The following is an 11,282-nucleotide window of genomic DNA, read 5'->3' on the forward strand; positions in this document are numbered from 1 at the left end:
TGGTCCCTGGAAACCCTATGGGACAGTTCTACTCTATCTTATAGGTTGCTGAGTCAGAAGCGACTGGATGGCAACGGGTTTCTTTTTTTTTTTTTAATTATACGAATCCGTAAATAAGGACAGTCACTCTTTACTCCGGTTTCACACCCCAGGTAAGATTGTCAAGCTTCGGGAAACTCTTTCTGCCAACCCTACCGGAAACGGAAATGGCCTCTCCCTTGCCAGCGCACACGTTGGGTTGCATCACCCACCTCACAGAAGACTTTCCTTGGAGCTGCCATCAGTGTTGCCTGCACGAATGTCCAACAGGTAGGTCTGCGATTAATCCTGAAACTTTGCATCGTGTTGCCTAGTAAGCCGACCGGCGCTGAGAGAAGTCCACCCAGCGAGGCCCCTGACGCACCGGTCACCCCCCTTCCCCTAGGCTTGGGCCCTGTGTGTCTTCCGGCCTTCGTTCCCACCCCTCGCTAGAGCGCGTGCGTGCTGTCAGGTGGCAGCGGGCGACTTCCTTCCTCCCTGTGCAAGATGGCGGGAGGCCAGGGTGCAGTGACTCGGGGGGCAGGTACGCCTTTCTCGCCAGGATCTCGCCACTTTGGATGTTACCAGGTTGACACCACTTTACAGGAAGTCATCAGTAGACAAGCCACAGTTAATGTAGGTACAATTGATCAGGTAGCTCATGGGAAACCTCCAGTAGTAAAGGCTATTTCTGGAGTTCACACTGTCAGTTTCAAAAATGAACGAGAAAGAAGTATTAGAGCCATGCTTGGACGTTTTACTGCTAAGATTTATAAATTTGATGATCTAAGTTGTCTTCGCCCGGAATATTATAGACCCTGTGGAAGTAGTACGTCGGATGAGTTTCCTACAGACATTCCAGGGACCAAAGGGAACTTAAAATTAGTCAGACATATTTCTTTTGTTGACTGTCCTGCCACGATGTTTTGATGGTTACTATGCTGAATGGTCTGGCAGCGATGGATGCAGCTCTCTGTTGATAGCTAGAAATGAATCTTGTTCTCAGCCTCAGACTTCTGAACACCTGGCTGCTATAGAAATGATGAAACTGAAGCATATTTTGATTCTACAAAATAATTTGATTTGGTAAAAGAAAGTCAGGCTAAAGAACAGTATGAACAGATCCTTGAGTTTGTACAAGGTGCAGCAGCCCAAGGAGCTCCTATTACTCCAGTTTCTGCTCAGCTGAAGTAGAATGTTGAAGTTGTCTATGAGTAACAGTGAAAGGAATGCTGCTACCTCCAAGAGATTTTACTTCAGAACCCCGACTTATTGTTATTAGGTCCTCTGATGTCAACAAGCCTGACTGTGAGGTTGATGACCTTAAGGAGGGTGTTTCTGGTAGTAGTATTCGTAAAAAAAACTGTTGCGGTGGAGTTGATTCCGACTCATTAGGGACCCTATAGAACAGAGTAGAACTGCCCCATAGGGTTTCCAAGGAGCGACTGGTGGATTCCAACTGCTGACCTCCTGGTTAGCAACCAAACTCTCAACCACTAGCCTCCAGGGTTTCTGTATTCTAAAAAAAGTATTAAAGGTGGGCCAGGAAATACAGTACAGACCTGGTATACTTTCCAAAGATAGTGAAGGAGAACTCATGTATAATCCAACCTTTTCCAAAATCTTGTCACTTTTTGTAGAACATAGTGGTCTTCAGCATGCTGCTCCAGGATGTCTTACTGGCATTGGAACAGAACTTGACCCCACTTTGTGCCAGGCTGACAGAATGGTGGGACAGGTACTTGGTGCAGTTGGAGCTTTACCTGAGATCTTCACAAAATTGGGAATTTCCTATTTCCTACTTTGACGGCTTCTAGGTGTATACACTGATGGAGACGAGAAAGCAAAAGGTGCAAAAGCTGTCTAAGAATGAAGTGCTCACGGTGAACGTAGAATCCCTGTCAACACGGCAAAGAATTACTGCAGTGAAGGCTGATTTGGGCAGAATCATTTTGACTAATCTTGTGTGCACAGAAGTAGGAGAGAAAAAATTGCCCTTAGCCGAAGAGTTGAGAAACATTGGCGTTTAATTGGTTGGGCTCAGAAAAGAAGAGTGACAATCAAGGCAACAGTTGATGATGACTGAAGAATCCCAGTTAAGTAATACATTTGGATGAAATTGAAATTTCCTTTAACAACCTAGGCGTATGTTTTCAAAGCAGTACTAGGGAACTAATTTCACAGTAGTAGCTGTAAGGTTATTTTCATTTTTTGGTGATGAAAATTTAACCTCTAAAAAAAAAATTTTTTTTTTTACTAAAATAGGGTGTACAGTAAATGTGAAAATTAGCATAACGTTGGATTTACTCTACATTTTCACAGAAATTAATCATTCCCAAATAATGTCTAATTTATACATCAGTGCAGGTTTGAATCAAATTGTTTCCTACCACCAGCCTTTGCTGTAGCACACATGCCACTGAACCTGTTTGAAATAAAGTTTTTCTTATTTAAAAAAAGGAAAAAAGAATCACCTGCAGATCTTGTTAAAATGTAGATTCTGATTCAGTATATCTGGAGTGGAAGTGCAAATTCTCAGTAGGGGTTTGAACCTGAACAAACCAGTTCGAAGCTCTGGTCAAAATGGGGATTGCATTTCCTGAGAATGAACTTAATTGTTGACACATTTCACTTTGTAATGGTGAAAATTTCATCAAGGAGTGAATCCTAGTGACAAGACTTACCCTTCAAGGTGCCTGGAAAAGATTTCTTACCCTGAGCACGGCTCCGGACTAAACTGGGTTGATAGGCCGTGATCAGGTTTTCTACAAGAAGGAATACAGCCATCATTTTTTTTTTTTAATTTTTATTGTGCTTTAAGTGAGAGTTTACAAATCAAGTCAGTCTCTCACAAAAATTTATATACACCTTTTCTTGCTATATACTCCCCGTTGCTCTCCCCTAATGAGACAGCACACTCCTTCTCTCCACCCTCTATTTTTGTGTCCATTCAACCAGCTTCTGTCCCCCTCTGCCTTCTCATCGCCCCTCCAGACAGGAGCCGCCCACATAGTCTCATGTGTCTACTTGATCCAAGAAGCTCACTCCTCACCAGTATCATTTTCTGTCTTGTAGTCCACTCCAATCCTTGTCTGAAGAGTTGGCTTTGGGAATGGTTCCTGTCTTGGGCTAACAGGAGGTCTGGGGACCATGACCTCCAGGGTCATTCTAGTCTCAGTCAGACCATTAAGTCTGACCTTCTTACGAGAATTTGAGGCCTGCATTCCACTGCTCTCCTGCTCCCTCCAGGGTACTCTGTTGTGTTCCCTGTCAGGGCAGTCATCGGTTGTAGCCGGGCACCGTCTAGTTCTTCTGGTCTCAGGCTGATGTAGTCACTGATTTGTGTGGCCCTTTCTGTCTCTTGGGCTCATAATTACCTTGTGTCTTTGGTGTTCTTCATTCTCCTTTGCTCCAGGTGGGTTGGGACCAATTGATGTATCTTTGATAGCCACTTGCTAGCGTTTAAGACCCCAGACACCACTCTCCAAAGTGGGATGCAGAATGTTTTCTTAATAGATTTTACTATGCCAGTTGACTTAGATGTCCCCTGAAACCATGGTCCCTAAACCCCCACCTATACTGGCCTTCGAAGTGTTCAGTTCATTCAGGAAACTTCTTTGCTTTTGATTTAGTCCAGTTGTATTGACCTCGCCTATATTGTGTGTTGTCTTTCCGTTCACCTAAAACAATTCTAGTCTAGCATCTAGTTAGTGAATGCCCCTTCCCCTTCCTCCCTCCCCGCTCTCATAACCATCAAAGAATATTTTTTCTCTGTTTAAATTATTTCTTGAGTTCTTACAATAGTGGTCTCATACAATATTTGTCCTTTTACAACTGACTAATTTCACTCAACATAATGCCTTCCAGATTCCTCCATGTTATGAAATGTTTCACAGATTCATCATTGTTCTTTGTCGATGTGTAGTATTCCATTCTGTGAATATACCATGATTTATTTATCCATTTGTCCATTGATGGGCACCTTGGTTGCTTCCATCTTTTTGCTATTATAAGCAGTGCTGCAGTGAACAGTGTGCATATATCTGTTCGTGTAAAGGCTCTTATTTCTCTAGGATATATTCTGAGGAGTGGGATTGCTGGATCATATGGTACTTCTATTTCTAGCTTTTTAAGGAAGCACCAAATCGATTTCCAAACTGATTGTACCATTATATGTTCCCACCAGCAGTGCATAAGTGTCCCAGTCTCTCCACAACCTCTCCACCATTTATGATTTTGTGTTTTTTTGGATTAATGTCAGCCTTGTTGGAGTGAGATGGAATCTCATTGTAGTTTTAATTTGCATTTCTCTAATGGCTAATGATTGTGGGCATTTCTTCATGTATCTGTTAGCTACCTGAATGTGTTCTTTAGTGAAGTGCCTGTTCATATTCTTTGCCCATTTTTTAACTGGGTTATTTGTCTTTTTGTAGTTGAGTTTTTGTAGTATCATGTAGATTTTAGAGATCAGCCACTGATGGGAAATGTCGTAGCTAAAACATTTTTACCTATCTGTACGTAATCTTTTTACTCTTGGTGAAGTCTTTGGATGAGCATAGGAGTTTGATTTTTAGGAGCTCTCAGTTATCTAGTTTCTCTTCCGGTGTTTGTGCATCATTAATAATGTTTCATATACTGTTTATGCCATGTATTAGGGTTCCTAGCATTGTCCCTATTTTTTCATCCATGATCTTTATTGTTTTAGATTTTATATTTAGATCTTTGATCCATTTTGAGTTGGTTTTTGTGCATGGTGTGAGGTATGGGTCTTGTTTCATTTTTTTGCAGATGGATATCCAGTTACGCCAACACCATTTGTTAAAAAGACTGTCTTTTCCCCATTTAACTGACTTTGGGGCTTTATCAAATATCAGCTGCTCATATGTGGATAGATTTATGTCTGAATTCTCAATTTTGTTTCATTGGCCTATGTATCTGTTGTTGTACCAGTTCCAGACTGTTTTGACTACTGTGGCAGAATAATAGCTTCTAAAATCAGGTAGTGTGAGGCCTCCCACTTCGTTCTTCTTTTTCAGTAATGCTTTACTTATCCGGGGCCCCTTTCCCTTCCGTATGAAGTTGGTAATTTGTTTCTCCATCTCATTAAAAAAATGTCATTGGAATTTGGATTGGGATTGCATTGTTATCTATAGATCGCTTTTGGTAGAATAGACATTTTTACAATGTTAAGTCTTCCTATCCATGAGCAAGGTATTTTTTTCCATTTATGTAGGTCTTTTTTGGTTCCTTGCAGTAATGTCTTGTAGTTTCTTTATATAGGTCTTTTATGTCTCTGGTAAGATTTATTCCTAAGTATTTTATCTTCTTGGGGGCTACTGTAAATGATACTGATTTGGTGATTTCCCCTTTGATGTTCTTTTTGTTGATGTAGAGGAATTCAAACAGATTTTTGTATGTTTATCTTGTATCCTGATACTCTGCTGAACTCTTCTATTAGTTTCAGTAGTTTTCTTGAGGGTTTTCTGTGTATAAGATCATGTCATCTGCAAATAGAGATACTTTGACTTCTCCCTTACCAGTCTGGATGCTGTTTATTTCTTTATCTAGCTTAATTGCTCTGGCTAGGACCTCAAGCACAATGTTGAATAAGAGCAGCCATCATTTTTTAAAAAGTGGTTTTATCACAGAGGAAGAATGTATAAATCACTTTTCAAAATACTTTCTCTCTTTCCAGTTGTGTTATACGGAAAATGACTTTGAAGCAATCAGAGGCTCCAAGCACACTTCCAAAGAAGCTATTCCAGAAGGCCTGGGCAGAAGGGCTTACAAAACAAATGAAACTGCTCTAATCAAACTGTTAGTAAATGCCACATGCATAGTGACATTCCCAGCTGACTGTGTATAGAACCATTTTGTCCTTCAGGGCTTCATTCCACAGAAAGTGTTCCGGTCTCTCACCCTCTGTTCAGGATGGTTGAATGGTGGCTTGTCCACCAGTGGTGAGTAAGAAGACTCTCAGTCCGTTTGACTCCACCTCTGTGTTCTGACACAGAAAGTTGTGCTCCCGTCTTACCCTCTGCTTCAAATACTTCTTGTTTTTCCTAAATTGCTGTACCGTTTACTAGTCTTCCTCCTTTCCTCTCAGCTCATTTAGTTGCTGGGAGAGGAAAAACTGGTTTTGCAAATATACATGTGAAAATATTTACCTAATACTCAGGTCTGTGGTTTTTTGGAATCTTCTGATTTGGTGAAGGGTGGGAGAAAATATTCTGCCTTTCCAGCACCGTGAGAAAGAAGGGAGGGAGAGTATACAGGAATAACCAGATTAATACCTTGGGATACAATCTTGTCAGAGACACGTTTGCCACAAATTTTGAGAAGGCTACAGTGTAAGTACACAGAAAATGAAGTAAATGAAAAAATCGAAGCAATTATTAACTACAGGGAAAACAAAAGATGTACAAATATAATCATGCACTACATGGCTGAGCTGTAAACTGTAAGAATTATCATGTCCGTTATTGAATAACTCATTAACTAAAAAGTATAACATTGGACGGAAGGGGGTGAGGAAGCATGTGTGTGTGTGTGTGTGTGTATGAGTGTTTATGGAGTGGGGGATAGTGAAAGAACTAAATTTTTAACTAAACCCAAGAAGTAGTAAAAGAATATTACATGGAAACATGGGAATAAATAAGAAATACCTATGGAGTTGCCTCTGGAGAGCAGGAGTTTAGGGGAAAACAACACTACTGTTTTCACTTTTTAAATTCCTCCTTTTAAAATCATGTACAATATTATGTTGATAAAATAAAAAATTTAAATAGAACCAAAAAACCAAACCCGCTGATGCTGAGTCGATTCCGACTCATAGCGACCCTATAGGACAGAGTAGAACTGCCCCATAGAGTTTCCAAGGAGCGCCTGGTGGGTTCGAGCTGCCGGCCTTTTGGTTAGCAGCTGTAGCACTTAACCACTAAGCCACCAGGGTTTCCTTAAATACAAGAGCAAAGGATTTTTCTAAGGGATGTTAGAGTGCTTCACACTTGGTTTGATCCAGCCCCAGCTCCATTTTTCTAATACTCTTCCACAAAGAGATAACCACTACACAAGGCAAGAGCTGGAAAATATCAGACTCTTTAATTGTCTTTGAAACTGTTCATACCATGTGCACAAAAGCCTCGAAAAACTCTTGGCTGTGGGTTGCAACATTGTATCAAGTCCTAAAACAGGAAGTTATATATTCTAGCCCAGGTCTGCTGCTCTGCTTCCAGCTGCTGAAGTCAAATGTGAGTATGTTTCTTGGAAGTGAGAGAATTCCGGGTCCGGGAGTGAATGAATAGGAAGGGAATGGTTGTTTTAGGGCAGGGGGAGGTTAGAAGGAAGAAAGAAATGGAGAAATAAACCTGCAAAAAGAGGAATTATTGGAATAGGTACCTTAGGACCAATTGGCTCAATAGAAGTCTGTTTACATTAAGGGGATATATATTGAATCAGGAAACCCTGGTGGCGTAGTGGTTAAGTGCTATGGCTGCGAACCAAAGGGTGGGCAATTTGAATCCGCCAGGCGCTCCTTGGAAACTCTATGGGGCAGCTCTACTCTGTCCTATAGGGTTGCTATGAGTCGAAATTGACTTGATGGCACTGGGTTTTTTTGTATTGAATCAGGAGCCCTGGTTGCGCAGTGGTTAAGATCTTGCTTGCTAACCCAGAGGTTTGCAGTTTGAATCTACTGGCTGCTCCTTGGAAACCCTGTGGGGCAGTTCTACCCTGTCCTGTAGGATCACTGTCTTCGTCATCTGGTGCTGGCTTAACAGAAGTACCACAAGTGGATGACTTTAACAAAGAGAAGTTTATCTTCTCACAGTAAAGTAAGCTAAAAATCCAAATTCAGCGTGTCAGCTCCAGGGAGGGGAAGGCTTTCTCTCTCTGTTGGCCTTCTCTTCAATCTTCCCTTGGACTAAGAGCTTCTCTGCGCAGGGACCCTGGGTCCAAAGGACACGCTTTGCTCCTAGTGCTGCTTGCTTGGTGGTATAAGGTCCCCCGTCTCTAAGCTTGCTTCTTTTATATCTCAAGAGATTGCCTCAAGACACAACCCAGTCTTGTAGGCTGAGTCCTGCCCCACTAACACAACTGCCACCCATCCTCCCTCATTAACATCGTAGAGGCAGGATTTACAACATATAGGAAAATCACACAATACTGGGAATTATGGCCCAGCCAAAATGATACACACATTTTTGGGGGGACATAATTCAGTCCATGACAATCACTGTGAGTTGGAATCGACTAGACGGCAATGAGTTTTGGGTATGTTGAGTCAGGGCTTTGATTCATGAATTTGGTAAATTCTGATGATCTATGACTGTGACATGAAACTTTGTTTCTTTGTTTGCCAGCAGTACAGAAATGCACTTTATAGGTCACTGAAGCCTGTTTAAACCTCAAACTTTAAAATTTTCATTTATTGATAAAATTTTTCTAAATTACTACATCCCAACCCTCCAGCTCTGGACAGTGGAAACAACTTTGGAAATCAGAGTTTGAATCCAGGCTTCTGGTTTTACTAGTTGGGGGCCTTGTGCTAAAAGTTTAGGCTGCGTCTCTGTAAAACTGGAGCAGTAATATCAATTTCATTGTTATGAGGAGTAAATTAGCAGATACAAGTGATATACTTAGTGATTAACCGGTTGCTATGGAGTCGACTCTTACCCATGGCAACCCCATGTGTTAGAATAAACTCTGCTCCATAGGGTTTCAATGGCTGATCACCAGGCCTTTCTTCCAAGGCACTTCTGGATTCAAACCTCCAACCTTTCAGTGAGCAGCTGAGTACATTAGCCATTCACACCACCCAGGGACTCCATTTAAGAATTAGTAGGAACTCAGTAAAGGTTGCATTTCCCTTCTTTGCCTCCCTTAAATTAAGACAGAGTAGACTAGGCATAATTTAACCTTCCCCGAATGACATGGGGTATTTGGAATGAGCATCTCTGGGAGTTTCTTTTCCTGTTTGGGTGTAGGAAGGCAGAGAAGAGACGTACAGAAATTGCCTCTGGCTGACTGGCCTCACCATGTTGAATGTGGGCATAAAAAGGTATCAACTGCTGCCTCCTTCCCCAAATGACCCAGAAAGCTCTCATTTTTAGTATCAATTTCCTATATATTTTAAGAGAGACTCTGGGTCCAAGTCTATCATTTAAATGATGTAGGCAGTAGGAAGAGAGGTGAATTGCACTCATTGGCCTGAAAGGTAGGGCAGACACTAAACCACAGATGGGATGGGAATGGGGACTAGAGTATCGGCTTCCTGTCTAGAGAGTCTGAGAGGAGCTCTGACACCTGTCTTCCCAGTGTACATCTCAGTGACCTGTTCCTCACTCCTTGCTTTGGATGTTTTTTCTTTTTTGTGTCTATATTTCTCATGATTCTCAGTGCAATTCTCACTAAGCAAAACTGAGAAGTTGGCCATATAATTTCCACTCTTTGCCCTTCCTCCCCCCGCTCTGAGGTGCTGAAAGAGTGCAGTGGAGCAGGGCAAGGTCTTGGGAGCGGCACAGATCTGGTTTGAAACTAGTATCCCCGGTGTGTGAAATGGAAGCAAAGGTCTTTACTTCTCTGGCTGTCTCAAGGATTAATGTTCAATAGTCATTCCCCCTGGATTTTCTAGTGGCCACAGAAAATGAAATGAGAAATGAATTTATGCCAAGCATCATGTAAGCATTCAGTGGTTCACAACAGTCAATTGTAAGGTGTGTCCCAAGATAAGGAAATGTGCTTCTAAAACACACATGCACGCACAAATTAGAGCAGAGTCCGGGTGTCAGCAAGTAATCTCACCCTCACTTGCATTCTAAAGAATTTTCTTGAGAGAGAGAGAGAAAAACAGAAAGGGTGAAGTTACACATTGTAGATTCACATTCAGTTGTAAGAAATGCAATGGAGATATTCAGTATACCCTTTACCCAGTTTCCCCCGATGGTGACATCTTGCAAAACTGTACTACAACATTGCAACCAGGATATTGACATGGATACAATCCAACAATCTTATTCAGTTTTACTTATACTGACTTGCACATTCATGTGTGTGTATGTACTTAGCACTATACAATTTTATCAAATGTATACCTTTTTATATCCACTATCACGGTCAAGATACAGAACATCTCCATCACCGTAAAGAGTCCTGATCCCTCCTGTTTCCTTTTTGTAACCACACACCTCTTCCTTCACCGCTACCTTCAACCCCTGGCAACCACTAATTGGTTCTTCATTTCTAAAATTTGGTATTTTCAAAGATGTTATATAAATGAAACATATAGGTATGTAACCTTTTGGAATTTTATTGTTATTTGTTTTGTTTTTTAATCACTTGGCATAATTCCCTGGAGGGTCATCTAAGTTGTATCAGTAGTTCTTTTTTATTGCTGAGTAGTATTCCATAGTATGTTTTTGCATGAACATAAATTTTCATTTCTCTGAGATAAATGCCTAAGAGTTCAATTGGTGGAATAGCCTATTTTGATGGTTCTTAGGGAGGAATAAATTGAATGAGATAATGTATATTAAGTACTGTCTTAGTTATCTAGTGCTGCTATAACAAATACCACAAGTGGATGGTTTTAACGAAGAGAAATTTATTCTCTCACAGTCTAGTAGTTTACAAGTCCAAATTCAGGGTGTCAGCTCCGGGGGAAGGCTTTCTCTCTCTGTCGGCTCTGGAGGGAGATTCCTTGTCATCAATCTTCCCCTGGTTGAGGAGCTCCTCAGGTACGGAGACCCCAGGTCCAAAGGATGTGCTCTGCTCTTGGTGCTCCCTTCTTGGTGGTATGAGGTCCTCAACTCTCTGCTTGCTTCCCTTTACTTTTATCTCTTGAGAGATAAAAGGTGGTACAGGCCACACCCCCGGGAAATTCCCTTTACATTGGATCAAGGAGGTAACCTGAATAAGGGTGGTGTTACAATCCCACCCTAATCCTCTTGACATAAAATTACAATCACAAAATGGAGGACAACACCACAATACTGGGAATCATGGCCTAACCAAGTTGACACGTATTTTTGGATGGACACAATTCAATCCATGACGAACACCTTTTTTGACATCCTTTCTCCTCTCCTTCCCTCAGTCTTTTTGGTCATGGATTAAGGCTAGGATGAAAAGTCTAGATCTGAAAGAAAAATTGAGGGGCTGGACCCTTTTTTTTTCAAAGGATGCAATTAAACTCCTAGAGATTTCTCAGTATTTTCTTTCCATAAATTTTCTTCCACAAATTTTCAGAACGTGACTAACACATTTGT

General features: G+C 41.3%; 1 pseudogene; it reads left to right on the forward strand.

Moving 5' to 3' along the window:
- The first annotated feature begins 525 nt into the window (after nt 1–525).
- Nucleotides 526–2,104, forward strand: LOC126075646 (eukaryotic translation initiation factor 2 subunit 3, X-linked-like; annotated as a pseudogene).
- Nucleotides 2,105–11,282: the final 9,178 nt, after the last annotated feature.

The sequence above is a fragment of the Elephas maximus genome, chromosome 1, assembly GCF_024166365.1.
Source record: "Elephas maximus indicus isolate mEleMax1 chromosome 1, mEleMax1 primary haplotype, whole genome shotgun sequence".
In the NCBI taxonomy this organism is placed as follows: domain Eukaryota; kingdom Metazoa; phylum Chordata; class Mammalia; order Proboscidea; family Elephantidae; genus Elephas; species Elephas maximus.